Consider the following 6,210-nt stretch of genomic DNA (forward strand, 5'->3'; position numbering starts at 1 on the left):
AGCAGTGGGAGTGCTGCATATAAAATTCATGGGCTGGTTGTGGAGAAAATAATAAGGCAGAGAGCTCTCACAGACCTGCTTCCAGTTCCTGTAACACCACTAAACAGACTGTGTGTGTGTGTGTGTGTGAGTGTGTGTGTGAGTGAGTGGCCGTGTGAAGTGTCCTGCGCAGATATATGTGCGATTACGTAGAGTTGACTTCGTTAGCGCTAATGCAAGTTAGCTTGGTTCAACCTGGGGGATCAGAGGCACACTAGAGCAAATAACTCAGTAGGTGTTCGGGCTGGCCAGCTGTCACTGAGGGGAGAGTTGATTCATATTGCTCTCTGGAACGGCGGTGGGAGGGAGGGAGGGATGGATGGAGAGGCAAAGGGAGGGGGTGGCAGGAGAGAGAGATCAAAGAATGGATAGATGGACGGTTGGAGGGAGAGGTGAAGGCGGGAGGAGAGGAAAGGTGATTGAAAAGCCAAGGCCAGAGGGACGGCCCAGTCCAATCTGTACACAAGGCAAAAAGCAGGGATAAGGAGAGATGGATGAACAGATGATTTGTGTGTGTGTGCAGGAATGAAGTGACTCAGTTAGCCAAACATCTGCTGGCAGGGGACAGCTGACGGAACAGTTTCGTTTCTTACGAGAGTTAAACATTCTCACACCTGCAGTGCATCCACAGTCCTGGCCTGATCTGAGCAGCTGTGGCTGGTGGTGGATTCGACAAAACGTGATCAGCGGAGGTAAAGAGTCGGACATTTCCACCCGCCAAACCAATAACCAAATGTGAACTCATGACCCCCTTTATTTCCCCTTTTAGTTCTTTGAAGTTCATCCAGAAAGTGAAATTCCTGACTAATTTCTCGTTCTCAATCCAGCTGTGCAACAACAGATGCCTCCATCTTAATGTTAATGCACATTATCGCAACTTATTAATCCTTCCTGCGTATATAATATATTTACTTCTGTCTCAATTCCTTTTACACTTGTTCATTGTTGTTATTTTACTAGATCTTTACTTATATTTTATTATCATTTTTATCGTATTTTTAACCATATTACACCTAGTTTTCTTTTTTCTTGTGGTTCTCAAGAGTGTTTTAATGTGACCAAGCAATTTCCCTTGTGGTTGAATAAAGTCTAAATTCCCTTTTAGTTTGGCCTCGAGACGTAAAAACGCCAAAATGAGAGATAAAAGAAAAGCAGGAGAAAGAAACATCTCTCAGATTTATTCAGCGAACCTTCGAGGGTCTTAAACCACAGGTTGTGAACCACTGCTTTAAGCAACTTTAGCCCCAGGAGGGTTGAGCACGTATAAAACAGTACATGAATTACTGGCTCAATTTATTCAAAGTATTTCCAAAACCTGCTGACAATAAGATTTTCTTCGGCGTGGTCCAACTTAAGATGTAAATATTCAGCGCACATGATGTTTTACTTTTTACTTTTGTATTTAAAACAACCTCATTTCTTTTTGCTAAGAATGTCAAAATGTTTATGTCAGGGCTGTGATTGCAGAGTGTTTAAATAAAGTGTTCCAGGTCAGATCTCTGCATCAACGTGACCGTGACATAAATTCCTCTATACGTATAAAGCACTTGGCGTACAAGCTGATTTAAAGTGATTCTGATTTTGTTTACAACATCATTACAGCAGGAGGAATTAATTTACTCAGTTTCCTCTACAGGGCCAAACAGGCCTGGAGCCAGGGCTTACTCATTATTTATGTCACACAAATTTCCCCCAAATTGCATTTATGTGGCCTTTTGCGTTCCATTGCCAGCAGAGATGATCTGCCAGCCGTGTGATGTTTTCAGATATATAAAGCGTGGTTTAGCTTGGCTTTTTTTTTTTATTTATTTTTTATTTTTTTAAAGGTTGAGCATGTGTAATAATGTCAGAGTTCTGCATGCAGCTGCAGTAAACACAGACTGTCATCTTCTGTGATGATCCATGAATATTTGACTTAACCGGTGTGTGTTAAAAAAAGAAAAGAAAAACCTTCGGTGGTACCGAACACTGCTGGGAATTGTTAATTTTTCAGCCGAATAGGTAATAATGAGTCTGAACCTTGAATGAGGAATCAGACCATAAAACACATTAAAATGCAACAGCTTATAGATTTTAGAGGCATTTATTGATATCCAATAACCAGCAGTTTGTCATCATTTGTCAGCTGCGCATAACAAAACAGTCTGAATGTGGCGCAGTGAAAACCCCAACCTCGGTCTAATATTTACCACCACAGCAGTGGACCAAAACAGTCCATCCATCCATCCATTTTCATCTGCTTATCTGAAATTGGTTCCTGTTGGATGAGACAAAGCGAGGTATTCCGGTATTTCCCCCCGTTCTTTCCCAAGCAGTGGGACCAGAAGCATTTTCAGGCCAGATGAGATATGTAAACCCTGCAGCGAGTCCTGGGTTTCATCACAGTTTGCCAAAGCCAACCAGGAGGCATCCTCACCAGAAACCCTGCACCACATGAACTGAAAGTAAAACAGCTACTCCTCCTGTATGTCTGAGCCTTGACCCTTTCATCCCATGAACCTCAACCATTTTCATCCCTTTGTCCCTTGAACCTCGACCCTTTTCATCCCATGAACCTCAATTCTTTCATCCCATCAACCTTGACCATTTTCATCAAATGAACCTCAACGCTTTTCATTCCATGAACATTGACCCTTTTCATCCCATCCCCTTGACCCCTTCATCCGATTTCCACGACCCCTTTCATCCCATGAACCTCAACGCTTTTCATCTCATGAACATTGACCCTTTTCATCCCATCCCCTTGACCCCCCTCCCTCAACATTTATTGCAATTTCTATCTCATTTATCTTTTTATATTTTTAACATTGAATAACTGATGTCTGCACTGGTTATTGTTATCACGTATTGTTTGTCTGTCTTTTATGTGATGGCACTTTAAGGTTTTAGCTTTCATTTCGTTGTACTGCTGCACAATGACAAATAAATTCTGATTCTGATTCTGACCCCTTCATCCCATGGACCTCGACACTTTTCATCCCATAAACCTTGGCCCTTTTCATCCCATGAACCTCAACCCTTTCCATCCCAACCCCTCAACCCTTTTCATCCCATAAACCTCGACCCCTCTAGTTCCATCCTCTACCTTTCCCTCCCCTTAACCTGGTCAAAATAATGTTGGTCTCCTCCCTACAGGAGAAATTAATTTTGATTGCTTGTATCCACTATCCCGTTCTTTCTACCCATGAGTTCACAAGGGCTGGGATGTAGATGTAGAATGTGGTGAGTCAAAAGCTTTGCTCTGCTTTGCTCCCTCTTCACCACAGCGGTTTGGTAAAGAGCCTTTATTACTGCTGACGTTGCACCAATCCACCTCATGTTCCATTTTGCTCTTCTCTTGTGAACACCGAAGACGAATTTATATGACGGTGCAAGACGAACAGTTAAAAAATAGACATACGAAATGTGATGGCGATCTGTTTCTCACAAATTCTTAAATATGAACCTCCTGGCTGATAGTTGAAAAGTCAGGAGAGCCAAAAATATTCAGGATTTAAAATCTGGAAGCCGTGAGTGTTTGTCAAGTAGATGTTGAAATCTCAGAAGTGTTGTCTCCCCAGAAATAAATGCAACATTTGAAAATACAAGTATTCACTTTCAGTGTCAAAGGAAAAGCACACCATCATTATAAAGCAACAGTAAGTGTAGATCAAATCTATGTGGACACTAGACATTAGACATTAGAGACCATGACGACCTTCATTCTATAACCCTTAACAGAGCAGTTTATTAAGATGTTATTGCCTTTAAATTAATAATTTCTCTCAGGTTGATTTTGAAATGCCACATGTTTTTGTTGTTTACTTCTGAGCACTTGTTGCATTGATTGCATACCTTGCTCCATCTGTTCCATAGATAAAATCTTGAATTACATAATTATGTCTTTAGATAGTGACGGGCAGTGTAGATAGAAAAACACATCCTGAACTTGTTGTTTGTTAGTGTCGAGGCATTACTTTTAACAGTCAACAGATGGCAGGATGTAGCTTGATCATTTGTATGCAACAGCATGCCCATACACACAAGGACACACTGATACACACACACACATTCACACAGCAGGGGCTGCAGCAGAATACACTGTGAGCCTTCAGAAGACAGAAGGTTTCCCTGCTCTTCTGTGATTAATGGGCTGATTGAGGATGGAGCCAAAATGGAGGGTAGGCCAGTTTGCAGCCCACTAATGAGGTGATAATGGAGAGGTGGGCGGCCGGGTCCGCCACCCAGCAAAATGGTGGGAGCATTGTGGGGAAGGTTTCAGAGGGAGGCAAGGCTAAGCAAGCTTTCGAGAGGGTAGTTGAGTGTGATTTCTCAGTAAAATGTTTTTGAACGGTTAAAGCGCGACGAGGCGTTGGGGCACATACGTTCAATCCGCGGTGAAATAGGCGGTTGTTTGGTTTGCTTCTGAGCAAAAATCACGGTACTCGAGCAGAGAGCGCATAACACTATAAACACTGTAGCTGGAATGGGTAGGTGTGTTCTCCTGACTGGGAGATGAAGAGATGTTTTCACTGTGGCAGTGATTGCTGGTTTCGTTGTGAGTGGGATTGTTGGCCTGCTGCAGCTGGAAGGCAACGAGGCATCGCCGCAGCTTCTGGATCTGGAACACAACGTCCTTTATCATGCTGTTATCAGTGGGTGGATTGTTAAAGAATATTTTGAGCATTACTTATTGAACGTCTGATGCAAGCCTGTAACTGTGTTTTCACCCTCTGCAAAGGTCTGAGGGGTTTAGAGTTTAGAAAAGTGTGTCATTATTTTTCTTTGCCGCGTGTTTAAAAGCAGCTGCAGCTCAGATGGAGATGGGTGGCCGTTATTTGTCAAGTCCAAAGTTTAACCCCTGGCTGGTCTCCAAAAGACACATTTGCTGATGCAGACAGGTAGTTTTTGATTTATTTGCACAAGATTACAATATCTCTCTCCAAGATTTCTACTGATACACCACCTCAATGGAATACTAGACCAGCTCCAAGTGAGTTTCGGCTCCAGGCTTTAACAAGATTAATGACCATGTGTTTCTGGTCAGACTTCTACAACAGTTTCCAGAGAAGTCTGATGACCGGCGCAATCTGCAGCATGCATAGGTGCTGATTGGTACTGATTTTTTTTTTTTTTTCATGTCATTGTTCATTATCTTGGAAGGACTCACTGCTTTGTGAAAAGAAGTCACACAAAACCCAATCAATTGATTTGTGTCCTTGGACAGATTCTGTTCATGGCACAGAGAATGAAAATAAAGGGCTGTATTCTGAGTATTCTGAGTCGTGTCTTTTAAAGGCAGAACGCTCCCATGAAAGCCCGTGAAAGCGTCGGAACGTGACGATCAGCTGACTCTTCGAGACTTCCCGAAGAGTCACGTGCAAAGCGTAGAAACCGGTTCAATCGAACTCTTCTTTTGCTGCAAACGACAACAAGATAAAAGAAAATCTTGGAAATAGAATATGAAAAGAAACATATCATTAGCCTTATAGCAGAACTGCCTATGTCATTGTTTGACTTACTGTTACAATATCTATAAAAATACCAGTGGGCTCTTCTGTTCCGAAAATCCTTCCTATTTATGTTCGCTCCTCCATAGAGCGGATACACACTTCTATTGTTCCTGGGAAGGTGAAGGTAGAAGGTAAAACGTAGTTGAGGAAACAGCTGGTTGAATCTCACCATCTCAACTTCAATGCGAGGCAAACAATCATCTCTATTATTTAATGGCACGCGTTAAATTGCCAGGAAACAATGAACCAGACTGAGTTATTGACACAATACTGTGTGTACGGCGACACCGAAGGAATCTACTTCTCCCCGTAGAGTTTGCGTGTTTACAGTCTGAGAGTTATGACTCAATCACGCAGTTAATTGAGCCTCGCTTCTGCAATGCGCGAACAAAGTAAGTTCCTCCGTCAATCTGCCTCGACAACTTATTTCGACAGAAACTTAAAAAACAAAACCAAAAGGAAAGAAAGAAGAAAAAGAAAAAAAAAAAAGCAGCAGCTGCTTTCGACTTCAAAGATGCTCTCTTATCGTCCCGAACAGACGGGAGAATGTCCTCTCCGTGTAGAGGAGAGCATGGTTTGTTTATTTCCCTCCAACTTATCCATGTTTGAAACATTTCAGCCTTTAAAAATAAAATAATAATAATAATAATAATAATAAAATAAAGCCCTCTTAGCATCA

This window comes from Mugil cephalus, chromosome 14 (assembly GCF_022458985.1).
Source record: "Mugil cephalus isolate CIBA_MC_2020 chromosome 14, CIBA_Mcephalus_1.1, whole genome shotgun sequence".
NCBI classification, from domain to species: Eukaryota; Metazoa; Chordata; class Actinopteri; order Mugiliformes; family Mugilidae; genus Mugil; species Mugil cephalus.